The following is a 22,710-nucleotide window of genomic DNA, read 5'->3' on the forward strand; positions in this document are numbered from 1 at the left end:
AACAAGAGGGAAAAAAAACTCCACTTATGTGGAAAATAGAGGGAAGCACACAGATAATGGCTCACCAGCATGCAGGCGGCATTCCGGCAGCTCTGTAAACGCAAAACAAAAACAAAAACCTTTTCTCATTATTGTCAAGGCCATCCGCGATGCCCCAAGCACAATACCTGGCGAGAGCAGATCGCACCTACACATTCCCTTTGGATCTGGCTACGCAACTTCTGCCTGTAAAATTATGTTTTAAATCTGCCTTCACCTTATTTAAGTTAATGACCTTAGAGTTTCCTTTCTATCTGTTATGAATGCCATCCTGATAGAAACCTCACAATGTGTGATCGACACCGCTCACACTGGTTCTGAAAGAGTTCTCAGCCTCAATCTGCAGGACGATCAGCAACCCTCCTCAGGAGGCTACCAGCCCAAACCAGGAAAGCTCCGTAACGCCAGCACTGATTCACCACATCAGTCATCCAGGCCGGGCGCCTTGCACACCTCTGGCTCCTGTTACACCACTCAGTGAGAGGTCACTTGGGTCACGTGCAACCTTACAAGGTTTCCGCAGAGAAGAATAGTTTTTCTGTATCCCCTCCTTAGGAAAGGCGACCGATCCGCACCACCGTCTAGACATGCAAAGATATTTTTCATGGACACAAACTAGGGTTTTGTAGGCGTTTTTTGTTTTGTTTTGTTTTGTTTGGGGGCTTTTTTTTTTTAAATGAGAAATGGATTTACTTTTATTCTAAAGCACGCACACAGCTCCAGTAAGCCTTCTGGAAATCCTCCTTAAGAGAAGATTTTGGTGTCAGGCTCAGGTTCAGAAATAACAAAGAGCATAACTCAAGGGATCGGAGCACCATGCTGGGGTCTGACGAGTTACCTGGAGGACTCTGAGACGGCTTGCGTTTTTCAGATTAAAGAACTCACCTTTCAGATACAAGTGTGGGCGACCAGCCAGAAACCAGGGATCTTTACCGGAATCTTCCACTTTAGAATACATATCCTGGTGGATTTTTTTTAACCACATTTCCTATATAGACCTGCACACTCACCAAACCCGAGTTTCCCATCCACTACAAATGAAGCAGTGAAACACATATCAGAGAGGCTTGGGGGTGGCCAAAGCTTGTGCACAGACATTTTCAAATGCCTGAATTCCATTTCCAGTTCTGACAGCACGTCTCCCGCAGACTTCTCTGGCGCTGTTACTCAATTACTTTCTGTGCTGCCTCTGCAGTCCCAACGACAACATGCAAAAGCTGTTTTGTTGGAGCCGGTGCTGAAAACAGCCCAGTGACAACGTTAGGAAAAAATCTCTCTGAGCATTAACTGGGTCACAGAGATTATTCTCAATGCAAGCTGTCCCTAACATATGGATATTATTTCTGAGTGACCCAGACTCCTGAGCTGGCCCAGAGTAAGCCTACAGTCCCAATCCACCACTGCAGACACTGCCCGCCTTTCTTACTTTTTTTTTTTAAGTAGGCTTCACACCCTGCGTGGAGACGAATGCGTAGCCCAACCCAGGGCTCGAACTCACGACCCTGAGATCAAGACCTGAGCTGAGGTCAAGAGTAGAATGCCTAACTGACTGAGCCACTCAGGTGCCCCACTGCCCTCCTTAAATAAAAAAGGCTGAAGGAGAAGTGACCCTGAGGTGTGCAAAGTACAGAGTGAACGATTTTGGCATCTAGGTACCAAGATCCAGCCAAGGAAACAAGAGGCTCAGACCACCACCATCGGTGACACCTCCAAAGATGAAACGAAGACCCCTGGCATCCTAATTTAGAAGTCAGAATGTAGTTTTATTTTTTTTTTTAATACAAAAACAAAGTTTGAAGAGACATTTTTGTGTGGCTCGATGAACTCCCCCACCAAGAGAAATTTGAAAAACTGAACTTTGTAAAACACTGTAAGTGAATTGAAGACTGGCTACAGCATTAAAAGTCAAGCAAATACAGTATACTGGTTATTTCTTAAGGATGAGTGGATCATTTACCGGCACTTCTTTTCATAGGATTTCTAGAAGCATCATGTCAGTAAGTTCTAGAACACGGGATTTTTAAGATAGGATTTTTGAGATCCTGAAGGCTGACTCATGGATTTCTACCTGACACATCTTACTTGACATACTTTGATGCAAGACCACACTCCTTCATGGTGTTCCTGGAGAGCTTCATCTATGGTTCTACAGGAACTGAGTTCTAATCCTGGCTCAATCACTAACCATTCCATCTGGACAGAGTTCCTGAATTGTACTCCCTACACTTCATGTTCTTAGTTATCAAACAGACAGAACTGATACCGCACTAGGAGAATGAATGGGAATGCTTTATTCTGCACTCACGCAAAGGAATTTTAGTTTCAATGTTTCTAAGTGACGGGCAGGAGGTGGTAAGGGCCTGATTATTTTCCTATTGCTGTTGTAACAAATTACCACATTAAGTTTAGTGGTTTACAACAATACAAATGTTACTCTTCTAACAGTTTCAGAAGTCCGATATCAAGGTGTTGGTAGGCTATCCTCCTTCTCTGGGCTTCCTGGGGTCTTTCCTTGGCTTTTCTAGCCTTCAGAGACTGCCTGCATCCCTTAGCTCATGGTTCCTTCCTCTGTCTTCAACATGGATCATTCCAATATCCAGTTCTGTCATCACACCTCTTTCTACGGCCTCTCATGTCCTGTGTCCTTCTTATAAGGAGACGTCGTGATTACCTTGGGCCTACTCAGATAATCTAGGAAAATCTCCCCAGTTTAAGAGGTTCTGAAGAGTAGAGCATGAACATATCCAGGGGAATATTCAGACTACCAGAAGGAAAAAAAACCTAACTGTAGACGAATTTGGTGAATATTTAGTCCAATGTAAGAAGCTAAACAGTTATTTTAGGTTGAGGCTCTTTAGGCATCATGACCAGTTGCTCAGATTTCTCACCCTCCCCCTGCCCATCTCCAAGATAGTAACTAGTTGCCTCAGGAGAGGATCGGTCTCCATTTGTTATGGTGATGTAGGAGAGGGAACATGCAGATCAAATGATGTTCCAGATCCTGGCTGCCCTGTGCTGCAAAGGGGCTAGTCTGGGCTGCTGCCTGGCCTGGGGACTATGAAACTGGCTGGATCTTCAACCCTGGGTTTTCCATGGGTATCTGCTGCTGACATCCAAGCTGGTGGTCAGGGCCTTGGGGTGCCACCTAAGGTGCCACGGCCAGTATAGGGTCCCACATTCCATCCAGTTCCTGGCCTACACCCACTTATTCTCGACCAGCTATCTTCTGAGTTCCCTCCCGACCTCATCATTTTGTCCCCTCTGTTGCCGTGCACGTTTTCCAACTTGGCACAAAGTTACTCCATGTAGTAGTCTCTGCCCAGAACCCTGGAAAGGAAGGGCCAAAACTTACCTCTGCCTTCAGCATTTTCATCAGCCGCAAGGCCTTCTGTGCTCAGTACTACCCTCTATCTGTCTCAGTTTGGTCATCAGTTCCTTCCCTCCTCTTTGGTACATGCCTATTCCATCCATTGGGAGGCGTGATCTATTCCCACAACTCCCCGTTCTGGAATCTGGGCTTGATTCCATGACTTCTCTGATCAATAGGATGTGGTCCAAGGACTGTTCTGGGACCTGAATGCCTCGCCTTATGAGCATGGGCAGTTTCTGTTTCTGTCTCCTCTCTCTCTCTCTCTCTCTCTCTCTCTCTCTCTCTCTCTCTCTCTCTCAGAAGCCAGCTGGCTGAGAAAGTATAACTACATCCAGACCACCATGCTGTACGAGAGCTCAGACTAGCCAGGTAGTGAGACCACGAGAAGCACTGAAGTACCACACATGCGGGAGAAGACTTTCTGGAGCTTCCTGCCCAGCCCTGACCCCAGCTGAATACGATGACCTGACACCACCACGTGAAACAGAACTGCCCGGCTGAGCTGGTCAACTCTGAGAATACTGAGAAATAATAGATTGGTGTCATTTTAAGTCCCTAAGTTTGGAGTGGTTTCTTACCAAGTAATAGGTAACTAAAACGGCAGGGGGGGGGGAACCCAGAAAACAAACTATATAAATATATATTGAAGTGTGTCCATAAAAATGTGATCATAGTGACCCCAAGAGTAAGATATACACAAAATGACAAAAATGTGGTAAGCAGACATTTCAACAGAATGTCCACCTTTTTTTTTTTTTTTTGCAAGAGTCTTGTTTTGCTTTCTTTTCTCACTAAATGCACGCACTCATTTAATTCTTCGGTAGCCAAAGAACCACTTACACTGCTTTTTTTCTTCCCCAATTAACATGCAAAGATTCATCTCCCTTTTAAGAGAATGTAATATGCAAAGTCACTGGACCACTGGCTTGCATAACAAACCAAAGTCTTTTGACATCAGTGAGAAAATTCTTCAAGAATGCAGAGGACATAATGCCAATTGTGAAGTGTGAAATTCCAGGGTGTTAACCCTTTGAGAGATGCTGTCCCGTTCTGTTCTGTTTTATTTGTGGTTGATCAAAAGGACCCTGAAACTAGATTCGAACATCATGCACCGGATCCCAGTGCCTGCTTAAAAAGTGAATAAATAAATAAACACATAAGAATTTGGGCCTTTTGAGATCTCCAAACTGGCCTATGTTTTAGCAACTGGGTTTTAAGTCATGAAAGATCACTACCATTTAAAATGGTGTCCAGACAAGAAAGCCTCAATAATTCAAAGTAAAAATCATGATCTATTAGCTGTCACCTGGTCCGTAACGTTTATCTTAGGAAATGTTTTTAAATGGAAAACCGACAGCGGGGCCATGATCAAATGAAACTATTCCAAACAAGGACAGAGGACCCCTAGATTTACTTTACCAGGCCAATTTGTTTAGAAAGTGGTCAGGGTAAAAAAAAAAAAAAGAAAAAAAAAAAAAAAGGTCGGGGAGGGTAGTAATTCAGACAGGAAGGCAGGGCCTGTTTATTTTCCATCTCTACTTTTTTCTTCTTCTTACTAACCCCTCCATCATGCCAAGGAAGGGCCCCAGGTTCACAAAGTCTGAAGTCTGAAAGTACATATGCAGAGTCACACAAAGAGCAGGCTTCCAAGCCTCAAAACTGTGTGTCAGGAATCAAGAACAGTACCACGCTTGTATTTTACAATCAACCAGGCAAGCAAATGTAGAATGTACAAAAAGCAATAATACACCCTGTTATTTTTGGTTGCCATGATTAATCTATTCAAACAGTGCTCACACAGCATTCATCAGCCAGCAATATAACCGCCCTATTTTGATCTCAGACTTGCCTGTACCATAGAGCTTAGTAGGGGGACCAAGCTCTTTGGGAGTCAACAGGTCCTGGATTCAAATTCTAAGAATACTGCTGGTTAGCATTTACTAAGTATGAAGCCTAGGGCCTGAATTTCTTTATCTGTAATACACAAATAGTCCCCAGAGCTACCTCAACAGGGTTGATGGAGGTTTAGCTATGATTTCATATGAAAAAAATAAATCTTCAATTATGAGCCAGGTACAGATTCAAATAATGTTAGCTCCTAGTATTAAAAATATTATAGGGCTCTTGGGGGGCTCAGTGGGTTAAGCATCTGACTTCGGCTCAGGTCACCATCTCACAGTTTGTGAGTTTGAGCCCCACATCAGGCTCTGTGCTGACAGCTTGGAACCTGGAGCCTGCTTCAGATTCTGTGTCTCCCTCTCTGCTCCTCCCCAGCTCATGCTTATGTCTGTCTGTCTGTCTCTCTCTTTCTTCCCCTCTCTCTCTCAAAAATAAATAAATATTTTTTAAAAATTTAATAAAAATACAAAAGTCATTGTTTTCCTATAGTATTGGCACTAATCTTTAGTCTGTGATCATTGCTCACGAAAGTAATCACTCAAAACTCAAAAAAGCACGAGAAAAGATTTATAAATTAAGGAAGGTAGTTAGTGGAACTCAGTCTATTGGAATCTAAAAAGATGATGAGTGAGGGAAAATGTGAACAGAGAAGAGACACACGTCATAATTAAATAAGATCTTTGCTAAGTCAACTGTGACTCTGACTCCAAGAGAATTGAAAGTCTTTTTTTGCCAGTAAATGGAAAACCAATTTAGCTATACGCCTTCCATGTCCTTGATTTATTCCCATGAGATAAAATTCAATGAAATCCTTTGAAAACCAGTAAGCACTGTGCCAGGAGGGAATATTTATTTGGTGCTTGTTACATGTCAGACATTGTTGGCATTTTCTATAAACTATATACTCAACTCTCACAACAACTCTTTGAAACAGTTCCTATGGTCCCCGTTTACTGAGAAGGAAACTGAGACATAAAGAGATTATGTAACTTGCCTAAGGTTCTGCAGGTAGCAAGAGGCTGGCCAAGATTCCAACCTAGGTCCACAGAGCCAGGATGTCTGCTCCTTCTCCCAAGTACGAGGAGGTGTGTGTCTTGAAGCTTTGTGACCTTCCTCTGAATTTTGCAGAGACGAACAGGAAATGAATTACACAATCATTTTTCATTTCATGTCTAGACTCTAGGAAACAACCCATAACCAGCTAGGACGCAGACAAGAAGCATGGGGCTGTGAACCCAGCCCTGAAAACGCCTTTGAGGAGGATGAGGACTAACAATCTGGACATTCAGTTGCAGTTTAGAAGGTCAGCACCAACTTCAGACAGATGTCTGATATTTTAAATGACAAATTTGCTTGTGTATTGTGCAGAAATGCTACATGCTCAGTTATGAACCCATAATGCTGGTTTATTTCCAGTTTCAGTACTGAAGGACACATGGCAGGGGGGCGGGGGGAAGAAAGAAAGAAAACCAATTGGCTTTCAATGGAATTCTGGCTGGGTTTTCAGCCAGCATGTAATAAAGAAGTTATTCTCCTTAGGCACATTCAATTTTTAGACTGCTAAAGCATGGCAAAAACACAAAAACTATGCATTTCATAAAGAGGACCCAAAACTTATGTAAAATTAAGTAAAGCCAATTTTTCTCAAACAGACTTATATTCTGAAGATGACTTTGTAGCTATTTGTAACTCTTGGGAAATAATTACAAAAATTAGAGAAATTGTATGATAAGGAAGACATTCCCAATCTCTTTTAATATAGAGATCATTATTAAATCATCTTCACTTCATCATTATGTTTTTGAAATTCCTACATAAAGCTGTTTCCCCCAAATTTCTCTAGGACCAGGGTACACTCCATCCATTTTTGTGCTCCTGGCAACCATTATCATATCTGTTATATGTAATGTCTGTGGTAAGCATTTAGTGCTGTTCACCAAATATTTCTGATTATCCCCCCTCCACGAACACGATAGGATTATGCTTTCCTGCCTGCCTGGAGTTAGGCATGGCCATTGACCTGCCTTGACCAGCCTTTTATTGACTGGCCCACAAACTGTGAGTGCAAGTGATATGACTTCTAGGACCAACCCCTTCAGTCACGCATGATTCAGCATGTTTCCTTCCCTCCAACATGGTAACTGACAACATTCCAGATGGGGAACACTCCATTGCTGGTGCATTCACGAGTGAGGTCTACATGGGGCTGGAAGCCAGCCCTCACTACATGTGTAACGTACACAATCATGGAAACATCATTGTCTTAGGCAACTGAGATATGAATGTTGTTTGTTACTGCAGCACAACCTAGCAGTCTGACTGATGAAAAAAAATCCTGAATGAAACTTTTTAACAAAGAAAACTCAAGAAAGGAAAACCTGAAGACAATAGGCAGAATCCTCATGAAGCCACAGTACTTTTTTCATAATTCTTTCCAGGTGCAAACCTGAGCAGAGTGTGTGGTAAGCAGCCTGATACCAATACTAATACAACCAAGTTGAATATTTGTTTAAATAGAGTATCACACTGCCAAATGCCACTGTTATCAGCATCCCCTCTCAAAGATACTAGAATCTGTAGAGAACAGTCTGTTCACATACCTTAAGCCATAATAACAGGTTTGTTCCTCAGAAATGAGTACCCTTCACTCAATGACTGAACACAGTAAATTTATATTCAAGTAACCAAGGGGTCAGAGTACTGGAAGCAGAAAGCAAATGCTGCTTCATAGAACAAGAATATTTAAAGAGCCCAAGGGAAAAATGAAAACAATAAAGCAATACACACAACCCAGGTGCACGTGCACACGTGTGCGTGCACACGTGTGTGCGTGCACACACACACAAACCATACACATAAGAAAATGGTGCACAGATGGACCATAATATCCAAAATATGCTATCAAATCCGGCAGGAAGAATTCAGCAGCGCCACGTAAGCACTTGCCCTTTGCTGGCTCTCGTGTGGAGTATTTGCACCTGCTATTTATGTTACTGTTAGCATCTTATGCATACCACTTTCTCCCTTCCAAGTAGAGAGATTTCAAACAATGAGGCCCTTCACATGCAACTTAGAAAGGGAAAGGATCGAGAGAGTTGGGGAGAGAGAGGGATGCAGAACTTGAGAGACTATTGAAAGCTGAGAATGAACTGAGGGTTGGGGGGAGGGGGGAGGGGGGAAGACAGGTGGTGGTGATGGTGGAGGGCACTTGAGGGGAAGAGCACTGGGTGTTGTATGGAAAACAATTTGACAATAAAATATTATGAAAAAAAAAAAAGAAAGGGAAAGGATCAAAAAAAAATTGGAAATGGAACCAAATGTTTGAGAGGGGAAAAGAGGAACACATGTAAGAAACCCATGAAAGTCCTAAGGCAGCACTGAAAAACTGTCATCATGAACCAGCTCAACTCCTGTCCTTCAGCCTCAGCCTTGTCCTCTTTTTTTCATTCATGTTCAGAAAATGTCACATGCCAGGTGTAATCTCTCCTCCATCCTACCTGAAGCCACACTCTAGCTGCTGCTACAAGCATTTTACTAAAACCAGAAGCCAGGTCCATGGATTTCCAGAGTTAAAATAAACATAAAAGACCATCTAGCCAGCAGATTGTCACCTTTTCTAGATGGGAAGGTTAAATGACTTGCTTAAAGGTCACATCTGAATAGTTAAAAGCCCCTTAGAGCGCCAAATGGCCACCTTATTGTCTACCCTTTGATTATCAACCTACTTGCTTTCTCTGCCGCCTTTATCCCTGCTAATTATCTCTTCTCATTTTAATTGACCCCTTCCTTAGGGATCTTGACACTAACCTCTCCTGGCATGTTTCCAGCTCCAGTTCTTTTTAGTTTATGTAACAAACACTTATCAGCCATCATTCTAAGTGCCTTAGAAATATTAACTTATTTAGAGGCGCCTGGCTGGCTCAGTCAGTACAGCATGTGACTCTTGATGTGGGGGTTGTGAGTTCAAGACCCACGCTAGGTGGACAGATTACTGAAAAATAAAACTTAAAACAATTAACTTATTTAATCACCACAACATGGGGTGGGTACTATTATTATCCCCGTTATACAGATGAGGCACAGAGCAACTACATGACTTGTCCAAGGGCCACGGCTAATCTGAGCAGAGTCAGAAAACCAAGTAGACTGGCCTTGGAGTTTTGTTCTTTGCCGCTACCCACTGCTGCCTCCCTCCAGTGCTGCATCCCCTTCTCTCCCAAAGACTAGAAAGTCAACAGTCGCCTCGCCTCCTTCGGAGGTCACCTTTGAGAATCTCAATTTCAGAGGAATCTAGCCACTGGGTTCTAAAGACCACCCAAGGAAAACTGCTTATTATTCCCCAGAACACATTTAGGAGCCTCTTCCTTCTAATTGCTGAACACATGGAGAGGAAAAGAAACCAGTAAACTATTAATTTTTTTTTCCAAATGGACTCACCATTTGTTGGGTAAACAAGGTGAGGAAACCGAACTAAGCCCCGAGGACTAGACAATGTGGTATGAGTTAACGATAGAGCTAAACTCGCACTGAATTCATCAGGAATGATTGATTGAAACTTAACTGGGGAACTCATTTGTTTGTACAATCTAAAGAAGGAAGAAATCCTGTTTTGGTAAGATAACCTTAAGTCTGGCTTCTGTTTTATTTTTGTTATGTATTTCTGTAACTTGGGGGTTGTGTGAGCAGGAGTGCAAAGGTCTTCTGGCTAAAGCTCCTTTGTTAAAATCCAGAAAAACAAACAATCAACATTGATGTTTTGGAACAGCCCAGAGCTGCTCTGCTTTCAAATATTTTACCTTCCATTTATTTAAGGAAATGAGCGCACACAAAGGCTTCCAGAATTGTGTTTGACACAGTGGAGGTCACTACACTGGACGAAATGATCTCTTACATAAGACACAGAGAGGGCAGTAGAAGGAGGAAATGGCCATGCGGACTGATAAATACAAAACTGCCCACTCTCTTGACCCTCAGGAAGAAGGAAAACAAAATCCATCATTTGTGAGCTTGGCAAAGGAAACTTTAGTTTGAAGACGAGCTTCATGCAGTTCTTTGAATATATCCATGAAATGGCCTTCCTCTGAGTTCAGAAGAAATGACAGCGCATCCTGGAAGACCCTAGACAGTTCATGGTAGAAAGAGGGCAGGGCAGTAAGAGCAGTGGAAATTCCCCCCAAATTCAAATGATCTCAAGCCATTAGTCTCAAAACATCTCCCCCTCCAAACTTCCCAAGAAATGTTCAAATGTAAAATAACTTAGGTCTGGCCACTTTCTCTGATTATCAGATGGAATCAGGAGGTACCAAAGATCATTCGTTTGTTGACTCTCCTAATGTGAACCGGACCCCTCTCTCTCTGCCCAGTGGTTGTGCAAGGCGCTGGGCGTAGAAACTAACACCCCCACGTCTCCATCTGTGGCCTCAGAGGCTTGCAAGTTCACTAGAATTTCAACGAAAACACAAGCAGGTGTGCTTTTACATGCTAAGAATAGAAATGAATGTATTTTGTACCTCGTATCTTACCTGTTGATTATTTTACATGGAAGAGAAACCAACAATTGCTCAATAACTGTGAATTGTGAGTGTGAGAGCTTAGACCTGTCCATGAATTTCAACAAGCCTGAAGAATTTTGTTTACAAAAACCTGTCAAACTTCCCTAGGGAACGAGGTGGCTTATTTATGCAATAATGTTTCTGTGCCAGCCCTCAGTCTAAAGGGGACAGTCCCTCTAGGAAATGACAGTGCTGTGTGGAAACAACTGTAGTACATATTGGATTCTTTACACCCAGAGAATAATCTTTTCCAAACTTCTCCTCAAACATGAAAGGCAGCAATATGTAGACAACCTTCAAGAGACTCAGTTATCTGAATTACTCTAAGCATATAATATTTCTAAGTAAAATTGCCAGGATACAGTTATGACTCATAAATTTCACTAAAGTCTCCTATGAACCATCTATGCAGAATAAATCTCTCACTATTAGGAAGAAGAATGTAGAAAACCACTTCTTATATACACACATGAAAAGAACTAAGAATCACCTGGAATTTTATAGGCATCTTTTCACTCTCTCAGATTTCATTGCGAGCCTAGTTTCAGATCAAAACTGTTCACATGCATATAAATGTTCCTAAAAACTGCAGCACGTCAGACATCCAGCTTTCAGCTGCCCAGAAATCTCAGTTCTCTGGAACAGCCATGAAACCAGAAGGGTCTGCATATGTGAGCAGAATCCCAGCGAAGTCTCTGATGTGAAGAGCGAGGAAGAGACAAGGTGGGAGTCAGGCGGTTGTTTGAGAGACCGGCGACTGACCGTCCGAGCCAAAACCCAGACACCCAATCGGTGCGGAAAAATAACTAAAACTCTCTTTCAGTCATTAAAAAGTAGCAGGAAACTGAGGCAGCAGGCAACAGGAATAGAGGTGGGGTGGTGGGGAAAATTTCCCTGAATGCACCGAAAAGTAAGGATGGAAACCGTGTCCACAGGAAGAGGAATAAGAAATAGATGAGGCCAGAACTGTTCATGGGCTCACAGCCCTTTACCGACTTAAAGCCCCTAGAAGTCATTATCTCTCTGTATTGAGACAAGGAAATTACTCTTTACAATCTGTTTCAAGTTCCAAATCTTTTTAAAATATTCAGAAGAAAAACAGATACGCTCTTCTGGATTTAAGGATCCTTTTATATCCACGGCCAGACCTAGGTTGTTCAAAGCGGTGAATGGTGTCACATTCTTTGGACACTAATAAAGAAAGAGAGGGACCAGGAGAGGGGCTGGGAAACTTGGTGGCCAAGAGGGAATACTTTTACAATTAAGAGTCAGAGCTAATCAGGATCTAACACAGACACCCAGAGGAAAGACCAAAGATGAATGTTCGCCTGGTTTTCTCTTTGACCATGGAGCATGAAAGAAATACAGATTTCCTGCAGGAAACAGAAGACAAATGGTATCAATGGCCACTCTGTCTGACCCAAAGGAATCCAACTTTCAAAGGCAGCGGCCAGCAGCAAAAGAAGTTGAAAAGAATTACTGTAACCCACAATTCCTGGTGCACAATCCCAAAGTCCCCAAAACTCCCAAAACACCAAGTATGTAAGTTTGGTAAAAAGTCAATTTGTGACAAAACCTGACCTGAATTTACTCAAAGCTGTATAGCGTCTTTATTTATCCAATTTGAACATTCTTAAGTTTCATTTGAAAAAATTAATGTTTGAATTTAAGATGCTACTACTAGAAATGTTACATAATATATGTTATATGCCCTGAATATAACCTTTTAAAACTGGAAAATCCCAAACTATGAAACATACTTAGCTCACAAAGTCTCAGATAAGTATTCATGGATCCACACCTGGTGAGATTACTTGAAGCTGCCAATAAGAATTTCTGAAACAGTTTTTTTATGTTTATTTATTCAGAGTGTGTGTGTGTGTGTGTGTGTGTGTGTGTGTGTGTGTGTGAGCAGGGGAGGGGCAGAGAGAGAGGGAGAGAGAGAATCCCAAGCAGCCTCTGTGCTCTCAGCACAGAGCCCAAAGCGGGGCTCAATCCCATGAACCGTGAGATCATGACTTGAGCTGAAATCAGGAGTCACTCAACCAACTGAGCCACCCAGGTGCCCCTCTGAAACAGGTGACATTCACCTAGGGTCTTTCATTCAGGCAATATTTGTAACCCACTGTGTACCTGAAAACATGCTAGATACCAGTGTGTTTATTTCCAGAGGCCTCACTTCTATCTTTGTCTTAAATATAAAACAACATCAGTAATAAGAATCACTATAGCTGCTTGAATTATTAACAGAGTTCCATGTTCACAGGTCATGAATGGAAGAAAAGAAGGAGAAATGGGGGAAGGAGGGTGAGAGGTGGGGGCCGGTGAGAAAGAGAAGGGAGAGGGGGAAAGAGGAAGAGACAGAGACAACAGCACTACTGCAGAACCTTACTGCAATGATTTCAGGCTCCGAACATCACTCATGAAGGAAGAGTAGGCCACTGACTGGTCCCGCCAACCTGAGACACCACGAGGCTACTTTGCAGTTTTTCCCCAAGTCACTCCACTTCCCTCCCCTAAGTCCTTCCTTTTTCCCAGAGCCCAGGCCTTAACTGCAGCTTAAAACTTAATTTCTCCGTTCTCAGCCTTGACCCAAGACCTCTCCCAGCTTGGGATGATCACAGCAAGCACGGGGATGTACTGCATCTGTTTATAAGACGGACAGACAGACACACACACGCGCAGAGTCTCTAAGCTTTGAGAAGGCAGGAACTTTGGACCTGTTTGCCTAACACAGTGTCTGGAACAACCTGGGACCTTTAATAAAACGTTGGTTGAATGAATCAAAGAACTTAAGTAAAAGTGAGATAGATACAGGTCTCAGGAAACTTGATTACTTCTTGCTCAACTAAGAATTGTTTTTATTTTACATTTAACAATTGTGCCCAAAAGCATATACTGAGTCCTGGCTCAAATATTCTTAGCAACTGCTTAAACTCACCATGTACAGTTTTAGACAGAGCCTTATTTGGAACCCTTGAGTCTGGATACATTTCATATTTCAGGATTGCCCAGATATTATAAAGCTAATACAGCATACATATCCTATATTACGTAAGTGAACATGTGGCCTGCTCCTAACCAACACTCACTTTGCAGTTGCGGTAGCTGAAAGCTGGAGGCGCCAGATCCCTCACGGCCACCAGAGCAGCCATCAGATGGAGTCCTGGAAGCTGATACTAAAGACAGATCCCATGAGCCAACTTTGAACCCATCATGACAAAAGTGCGAAGAGTGAAATCAATAATAACCAGTACTTCTTGAACATATGCTACGTGTGTGCCAGCATTAGGGTCAGCACGTGGTGTGTCCCAACTCACTTACGGCTCATACAATCCCACAACTAGGTGCTGGTGTTGCTTTACAGATGAGGAAACTGAGGCGTAGCAAGGCGAAATAACTCGGTTCGCCTGCTCAGATAAATCTACTCAGCAAACACACACTGGACCCAGACGATGAAATCCAATAAAAAGCTGATGGAATTAATGAGTTGATGAATTTATTATTTCCTCAGTTATACAGCCTAGGTTAATAATTATAAAAAGTTCAGTGGAGTGGGAAGAATTATGAACTTCTGCAGTCAGAAAGAATCCAGTCTGAGTCCCAGCCCCACCATTACATAAGTATGTGGCCATGAGGACAGACTTGAACTCTGACTTGTCACCTCCTCGACATAAAAGAGGTTACCTCCCTGGACTGTGAGAACACTTCAAATAACACTTTTTTTTTACTTCACCTGTACACTTACTATGCCAGGTGCTTTATACATTTTGTTTAATTCTTGCAAAAATCCAGTAACATAGGTGCCATTATTAATCTTATTTTTGATATGAGGAAGCACACTTGGAGACAGGGAGTATTTATTTAAGCTCACAGAACGGTTCATTTCCCTTTCCTGGTCCCAGCTAAGGCTGTAGAGAAAGAGTGATGCTCTTGTTTCTTTTCCTGGAGGGAAGAAATCTCTTTCCCCAGGAGAACAGGTACCTGGAAGGGTCCTTTTAATTCGGATGTTTGTGTTAACATTTTCCCGGCTAGTAATCTTCATAATGATGTCAGCCTTGAGACAGCAATTCATTCTCATCTCAAATCAAATTAAAATCATCTCCCAATGCTTAAATTTCCTAAACACAATCACGCATTCACATATTTGATGTTTGATGTTTGCAAAAATTACTGCCTCTGACTCGATGTAAAATACGAGTGATATATATTGTGGCGAAAGTTCACAACCAGCACCCTGGCCACGACTGAAGTCCTGGGTTAAATCAGCTGTAAAATAAACGTCTGACTTTTGTATGTCTGATAGAAAAGTTTTAGGAGAAAGTACAAGTGGCACATTCAGTAATCCACAGTGTCCTGTCTCCAGCGGATTAAGCGATAGCTTTCAGTCCTGAACGGATGATGGAAATCAGTGATTCTGCCTAGATTTTTAAATATTTTTTTAATGTTTTACTTATTTTTGAGAGAGAGAGAGAGACACTGTGAGCAGGAGAGGGTCAGAAAGAGAGGGAGACACAGAATCCGAAGACAGGCTCCAGGCTCTGAGCTAGCTGTCAGCAGAGCCCAATGCGGGGCTCAAACCCAAGAACCATGAGATCATGACCTGAGCCCAAGTTGGACACTCAACCGACTGAGCCACCCAGGCACCCCTGCCTAGATTTTAATAAAGCAGGGAAGTGGCTGAGCTTACCATCCCCCAATCTATGGCTCCAAGCGGAAAGCTCCTGACTATGTGTGTGTCCATGACAACTGGGTAATGACATCAAGTTGGTCGGGGGCACTCCCAGGTTATTCCCCTGCTTGGCTAACTACTTCCTCTTGCCTTCGGGAAATTCTCCAGAAGCCCATAACTGACCCTCCCCTGCCTCTCCCAACAGACCACCAGCAATGCTTCTCCCCACACCTTCCACCTCCACTCTCCAATCCATAACCGATTCTCTCCTCAGAGCTCTGCCAAATTTCCTCTCACCCCCCGGGACAACAGTCTTGTATTTAATGCAACTTATTCTTTTATTCATTTGCAAAATTCATTTTAGCAGCCTCTTGAGCATGTTGGTATGTGTCCTGCCCAAAACTCTCTCCCTGGCTGCATGAAATTCAAATGTTTCCATTTGTTGATGTCTGTAGTCAGAGCCAAGACTTTCCCTTAAGTGATTACCCTTGGATAGAAAAGTTATGACTTCAAGACTGTTCCTAAATGTGCTGACTCTTTTTTTACTTCTTCGTGTCACACAAAGGGTTTCTGACGATGTTTATCAAGCACTCTTTGAATATAGCCTTCCTTGTCTTCTCTTCAGAGGGACTTTTGCATTGAGGCTGCTGTGGGTGCAGAGAATGACATTTAAAATCCTCCTCCTCTTGGCTGGAACCACATAGGAAAATCACAATCTTGCCATGCCTTTAGCTTTTTTTTTTATTCAATTTGAGAGAGAGCACAAGGCTAGGGGGTAAAGAGGGGAAGGGAGAGAGAGAGAACGAGAATCCCAAGCAGGTTCCACACTCACTGCAGAGCCCCATGTGGGGCTTGATCCCACCTCCCTGGGATCACGAACTGAGCCGAAACCCAGAGTCAGACGCTCAACTGACTGAGCCACCCAGACACCCCTACATTTTTAATTGTTTTTAAATTAGTATGAGCCTTAAAATTTTTATTTAAAATAAGGTAATCCAGATTGTTTGGGCAATTTCCAAAGAGAAAGGGAATATTTGAGTAGTGTCAGCCTCAGTGAGAAAACTGTAGCCTCACTTTAGAAGGGAAAAATGCTCATTATGACAGTTTTTGCTCATTTTTTACAAGATTTTTTTGGGTAACCTCTGCCCCCAATGTGGGGCTCACACTTACAACCTTGAGAACAAAAGTTGCTCAGTCGCCAACTGAACCAGCCAGGTGCCCTCATTTTTATTCATTTTTAAATCACATCCTTTTTATAGTTTTGCCTTCAAGGAAAGCAATTATTATATTCAAAATATCATCTTCAATCATATGCTTTCCACACTCATTATAAAATTAGGAAGCAGATATGAAAAGACCAATGGCATTTTTAAAAATATCAACAAAAGTAACATCAGAAGTCATTTCAAAATAATTACTATGTGGGGTGCCTGGCCAGCTCAGTCAGTGGACCACGCAACTCTTGATCTCAGGGTCATGAGTTCAAGCCCCACGTTGGGAACAGAACTTACTTAAAAAAAACCTACTATGGACCTCAGTTTCCCCCATGTAAAGTAGGGTTAACAGCACTACTACAACTAATGGGCTATTTTATTACTATAATCTCAATGATCTTCATGCATTCCTTTCTGAATTCATGTTTTAAAATCATAAACAACAACTTGTTCAACACAAGAAAAAGTAGAAAGATCACCAGACTCAGAAGCAAGAGATTCATGCTGGGTCCCAGCTCGGCAAGTCTGCTAAGGCAAGCCAGCCACGTGACCCCTGGAGCCTCCGTCTCTCCCCATGAAAAATCTTGGTCTTGCCCAGCCACTATTCTAAGGGACTTACATATATTAACGTAATCTGCTCAGCACTCCTAAGAGGTGAGTATTATGATCCTGACTTTGCCATGAGGACCAAGTCCCAGAGCAGTTAAAGAAGTCAACCAGGATCTCCCAGCTACTGGTCGGACCCAGGTTCAAGTCACGGAAGTCTAGCATCACAGCACCCATGGCCCGTATTGATATTCTGCCACGTCACTTGGGGACACCATTCCTGGGCAAATGCTTAGAACCAGCAGGGTTACCGTAAGGTCCAGAGATCCATTTGTTCTACACAAATGTGAACATTAGTTATTATGGTGTTACTTCAGGAAACCTTGAAGCTAGCTTTTGAAATAAAGTTGACAACAATTATGACCGGTAGGAATAAATTTCGATTGGCCCGTGTACAGGAAAATGTGCTTTCTCCAGCATTCTTGCAGCGAGGAGTCTCGATCATCTAGCACTTGGCATCCTCAAGGTAACACCTGCTGTCAAATCTTCCCAGGCCAAAGCCATCTCTTCCACACTCTGCACTGCAGAGTTAGGGAATTTCGGTGGAGGACCCTGCCAAGATCGGAGCATATCTCGGAGCCTCCTGAGGCTAGCATGCCGGCCCTGCCTTCAGGGCTTCCAGAAACTCACCTCCTTGGGGAGGAGGAATTGAGTTAAGCAAACCTAAGGCGTGGTTCATATTCTGAAGTCTTGTGTCCAACTCATCTATCAAATAACTATGTTCTAGCCAACTCTTGAAATAATCTTGGCATATTATGGAACACAATTAGCCCCTCCGGTAATCTCAAGAGCCCAGGCTAGATTCTGGAATCATCTTGTTTGGTCCTACACCCTAAATCCAAACCATGGCTCTAGTAGATCTTTTATTCTGGCCTCCACTGCCAATGAATTTTTATATAGATGATATGATGACTACTTGCACTAACAGACAAGCAGAATTGTGGTGGGGAGAAACATGTTTTAAGCCCTACTATTATTATAATTCAAGGCGATTTTGTGCCGAAGCACTACGTTGGGCATTCTTCCGTGCTGAGTTCATCCCAACCAACATGTGAGCCAGGTATCATCATCCTGACCCACCTTTGCACGCAGGACACCTGAAGTCCCCGAGTCTGACTAACAGTGTCCCCCATAATTTCTCATCATTCAAGTCTTAGCTGAAAGGTCACCCACCCAATTGAAAGAGCAAGTCCCCTCCCTCTCCAATTCTCAGACCCCCTCTGACATTATCTTGTTTAGTTTTATACCTAGCATTTAAAATTATCTGAAATTCCTAATTTATTTATTGTTTGTCTCCAGTAGAGTGACAGTTTCTGAGAGCAAAGAAATTTGTTCACCTGGTTCAAAGTTCAATTAAAAGTGAACTCAATGCCAGTAACAATACTTGGCAAAAAATAGGCACATAAGTATGAGAGGAAGAAAGGAAGGGAAGAAGGGAAAAAGGGAAGAAGGAAAGAAGGGAGGGATGGAAGAAGGAAGGAAAAAAGGAAGGCAGGAAGGGAGGGAGGGAAGGAAGACAGACGCTTCCATAATTTCCTACATAAGGAGAAAGGCTTCTTTTAAGCATTAGAAAGAACGTTTTAACTTAGAAATGATGTCAAATTCTGAGACACATTAAGAATGTTTTGAGATAATTAAAAATTCAAGGGTAAAATGAGTGTTCTATCTTTCTAAAAAAAAGTGTTAGGATAATCCTTTGTGAAATGCGGATGACTGAATTCCAGGGACATTCGACCTTTCAGATACTTTGTTTTATCGCTGCTAACATTGAAAACCTCTCAGAATAGATGCTTGTTCTCTGGTTGGAAGTTTGTTTGTTGATTGTTCCTCATTGCTGTCCCTTCCCCAACACACAACACACCATACACACACATACAACACACATACAACGCACACACACGCACACACCCTGTCAGCCCTTTAAAAGCCTGAGTGAACAGAGTTTCACAGTCGCAAGCAGCAGTATTCTAAAATTGGAATTTGGCTGCCTGACCACACACACCAGCCCTGGAATTCAGCAAACATCTAGGCCAGTGAGTGTGAGAAAGTTCTGCAGTAACAAAAGTTTCTGCAGCAACAATGAGCGTTGGAATCCCACGGACAGCAAGACGCAGGCGCCGCTGGGAAGCTGCCAAGCAGACGGCAGGACCCGGCCCCGCTGCCTCCGGGCGGCTCCCGGAAGCCGGGCGACTTCCCTGGCACACAGTCACCTGGCGGTGGACTCCCAGAGCAGACCTGGACGTGCAGTGCACTGACATGGGTGCGTGGGCGGCCAGGGCATTCCCGGCCGGCTGTCAGCCGGCGGCTCGGGGGGCACCTGGGTGGCTCCGGTGGTTAAGTGTCTGACTCTGGATTTCAGCTCACGTCATGATCTCATGGTTCATGAGTTCAAGCCCCATGTCAGGCTCTGTTCTGCTTGGAATTCCTCTCTCCTTCTCTCTGCCTCTCCCCTACTCTCTCTCTCAAAAAACAAACAAACAGAAAAACTTTTAAAAAAAGCAGATCAGCCAGGTGAAGGACCTCTTGCTCTGCTTAATGAAGAAGGCAGGTTTAACTAAGCTTTACAACTCCACATAATCGAGGACAGAGTCATTGGTTTATTCTTTTTTTTAAGTTTATTTATTCTGAGAGATTGTGTGTACACAAGCAGGGAAGGGGCAGAGAGAGAGGGAGAGAGAGAATCCCATTAGTGCAAAGTCCGTTGTGGGGCTCGAACCCACAAATTCTGAGATCATGACCTGAGCAGAAGTCAAGAACGGTAGGCTTAACGACAACCCCCCAGGCACCCCTCCTCTGGCTTACTGGATTTTTGAAAATCAAAGAGTTTGTTTCTTAATGGAAAGAGGCATGTGCTGGCCGGCCAGCCGTGGTCTTCTTAACAGTCACGGAGATATCACACTATATTGTGTCGAAGCTAAAACTTCACTCACCGCACAAACATTCAAACGAGAGTCAAGTGAATTGCTGCAATCTAGGAAACAGGAAAATGGTAAGGAGGGCGAGAGATTAAAAAAAAAAAAATCTTGGGTAGCTCTTGTTTTGAATAAGAAAACAAAAGTTTCTTTTGTTTAGAACTATCATTTGTTGCTTCATTTTGTTAACTATAAAATAATACATGCTCATTGTAAAAAAAAAAAAAATCAAACCAAATAGAAAAGTACCCCACAGAGTAACAGCGCCTCCACAAATCCAGTCCCTGGAGACACTGCTGCTTGTCCCTTGGTGGATGACCTAACAGGCCTGTTTCTTCTTTGCTCAATAAATGCAGATGGTACTCTACGTCCTGGCCTTCAATCTGCTTTTCTCCACGTATCTTTTCCTGTGCTGGCCACGTAGTCCTACTTCCCCTGTAAACTGAGGAAAACGGCATCCAGATTTGATGGGGATGTTATACGGATTAAATAAGATCTTCGTTCAGCGCTTCAACTGGGACATGGCACATAATTAAAAACTTCAGTAAATATTATCAGCTGCCCAATATTCTATGGCACATACATGGCATGAGCTACTCAGCAAACGCCCTCGTGGTAGAAGGTTCCGTTGTTTCCAATTCTCACTATCATAAACAACACCACAATAAGATTACAGTTTACATTTCAGTATTGTGACTTCTTTTTTTATTGCTTTCCATTGCCAACATTTTGAACTTTCCAAAAAATTTTCACATCAGTGCTCTGCAGGAGACAAAGCTAGGTGTAATGCTCAGGGGCGAGACAAAGAGAGGTAGGGTTTAAAAAGAGGAGTAAATTACTCACGATCACCCAGCAAAGAAGGCTGCACGTCTTTATAAAGTCAGTACTCAATGCAGGGCTCTATACTGGGCACTGAGAATATAAAGATACATCAAATACCTTCAAACAACTCCAAGTCTAGTGGGCGGGCAGCTACTTTTCTTTTTCATAACCATATGGTATTCCCGGCACAACTGTGGGCATGTACACAAATAGCAACACCGGGCATGTAAACAAAGGAAGTGGTGCATAACTGAATCACAGAAGCATCACAGAGCTGTGATGTTTCTAAGAGCCGTCCTCCTAAGCTGAAAACAGACGTCTAAGCAAGGGAGTTTCAGACCCCTGATGCTGATCCTGCTTTTTTCCCTGCAGCATGTTATCTCATAAACTCAAAGAATTTAGGGAGCACCTGGGTGGCTCGGTCAAGTGTCGGGTCATGATCCCAGGGTCATGGGATTAAGCCCCGCGCCTGGAGCCTGCTTAGGATTCTCTCTCCCTCTCTTTCTCTCGCTCTCTCTGCTCGTCCCGCTCCTAACTTGCTCACACATGTGCACACTCATTTTCTCTCTAAAAAAATTTAAACACTTTTTTAAAAAAGAATTTAGATCATTTAGGCCAACAAAGATATCATACCCATGCAATTGCCACCAAATTTCTCTTCAAGGAGAAAACGAGAGGAGAGGAAAAGCTTAAAGAACATTTCACCTTAACTGGATGTCTTTAAAAAAAATCAGTATCAAGTCACCCCCCTTCAGGACACACTACTGGCATTCTCCATATTGTTCTAATGAGCACTCAAAGATGGAATAAATATGTTCTACAACATCACATCAATAACGACATTACCCCTCCTGCATTTGCAGGAAGATACTACAAGTTGAAGATCTTACAAGGGGTAATTTTATTATTTATTTCTATTATTATTATTAATAGTAGCAAGCATTTTCTGAGCACTCACAATACGCCAGGCTAATGCCTTTATAAGCATCATCTCAACTAATCATCACAACATCTCCATGAAACAGGCCTCATGCTCTCCCATTGTATGTATAGGGAAAATAAGGTTGAGAGACGTTTACTGCTAAACAGGAGGATCAGGACCTAAATTAAGATTGGATTCCAAATCTCATGTTCCTGATCATTCTGTTAGGGTCACTTCCCTTTTTAACCAGAACACATTTTTTAATATTGTGAGTGCAATATGTGCACAACCCTCTTCAAAAGCACTGAACAATTTTGTTCTTTATATATTGAGAACCCATTGTGAGGTTTAAGTTCCTTTCAAGCATGAATTTGTAAAACTTTATCATCGTGGCTGGCTGACATCTGGATTTGAAATTGGCACCCTCTACTGCATTTCATACTCCTGAAATTAGACAACCAGGACCAACATCAAACAAAGGCTTCTGTGATGATTAGTTGACACGGCAACATAATGCATCATTTTACATCAGGCTCTGGGTCTGACATAATTTACATCCATAACAAACATGACAACCACCCAGTGTCTGTCATATGGATTGATGGTCTCAACTGTGGCCAAGTCAAAGTGCATTAGCCTCGTGTGTCTAAACATCTGACTCTCATCATTACAGTGAGGATCAAGTCAAGCATTGGAGGCGTA

The 22,710-nt window shown here is 42.7% G+C and overlaps 1 protein-coding gene and 1 long non-coding RNA gene across 9 annotated transcripts in view; one reads left to right on the plus strand and one right to left on the minus strand.

Annotated features, from left to right (window-relative positions):
- The window catches only part of LIMCH1 (LIM and calponin homology domains 1), a 322,655-nt gene that overhangs the window by 248,455 nt on the left and 51,490 nt on the right, over nt 1-22,710 (minus strand). The window lies entirely within an intron of this gene.
- LOC115298195 lies at nt 19,466-20,932 on the plus strand. The gene is made up of 2 exons (XR_003911652.1): nt 19,466-19,612; nt 20,621-20,932. It is a non-coding gene; the product is annotated as an uncharacterized LOC115298195 (long non-coding RNA).

This window comes from Suricata suricatta, chromosome 1 (genome assembly GCF_006229205.1).
Source record: "Suricata suricatta isolate VVHF042 chromosome 1, meerkat_22Aug2017_6uvM2_HiC, whole genome shotgun sequence".
In the NCBI taxonomy this organism is placed as follows: domain Eukaryota; kingdom Metazoa; phylum Chordata; class Mammalia; order Carnivora; family Herpestidae; genus Suricata; species Suricata suricatta.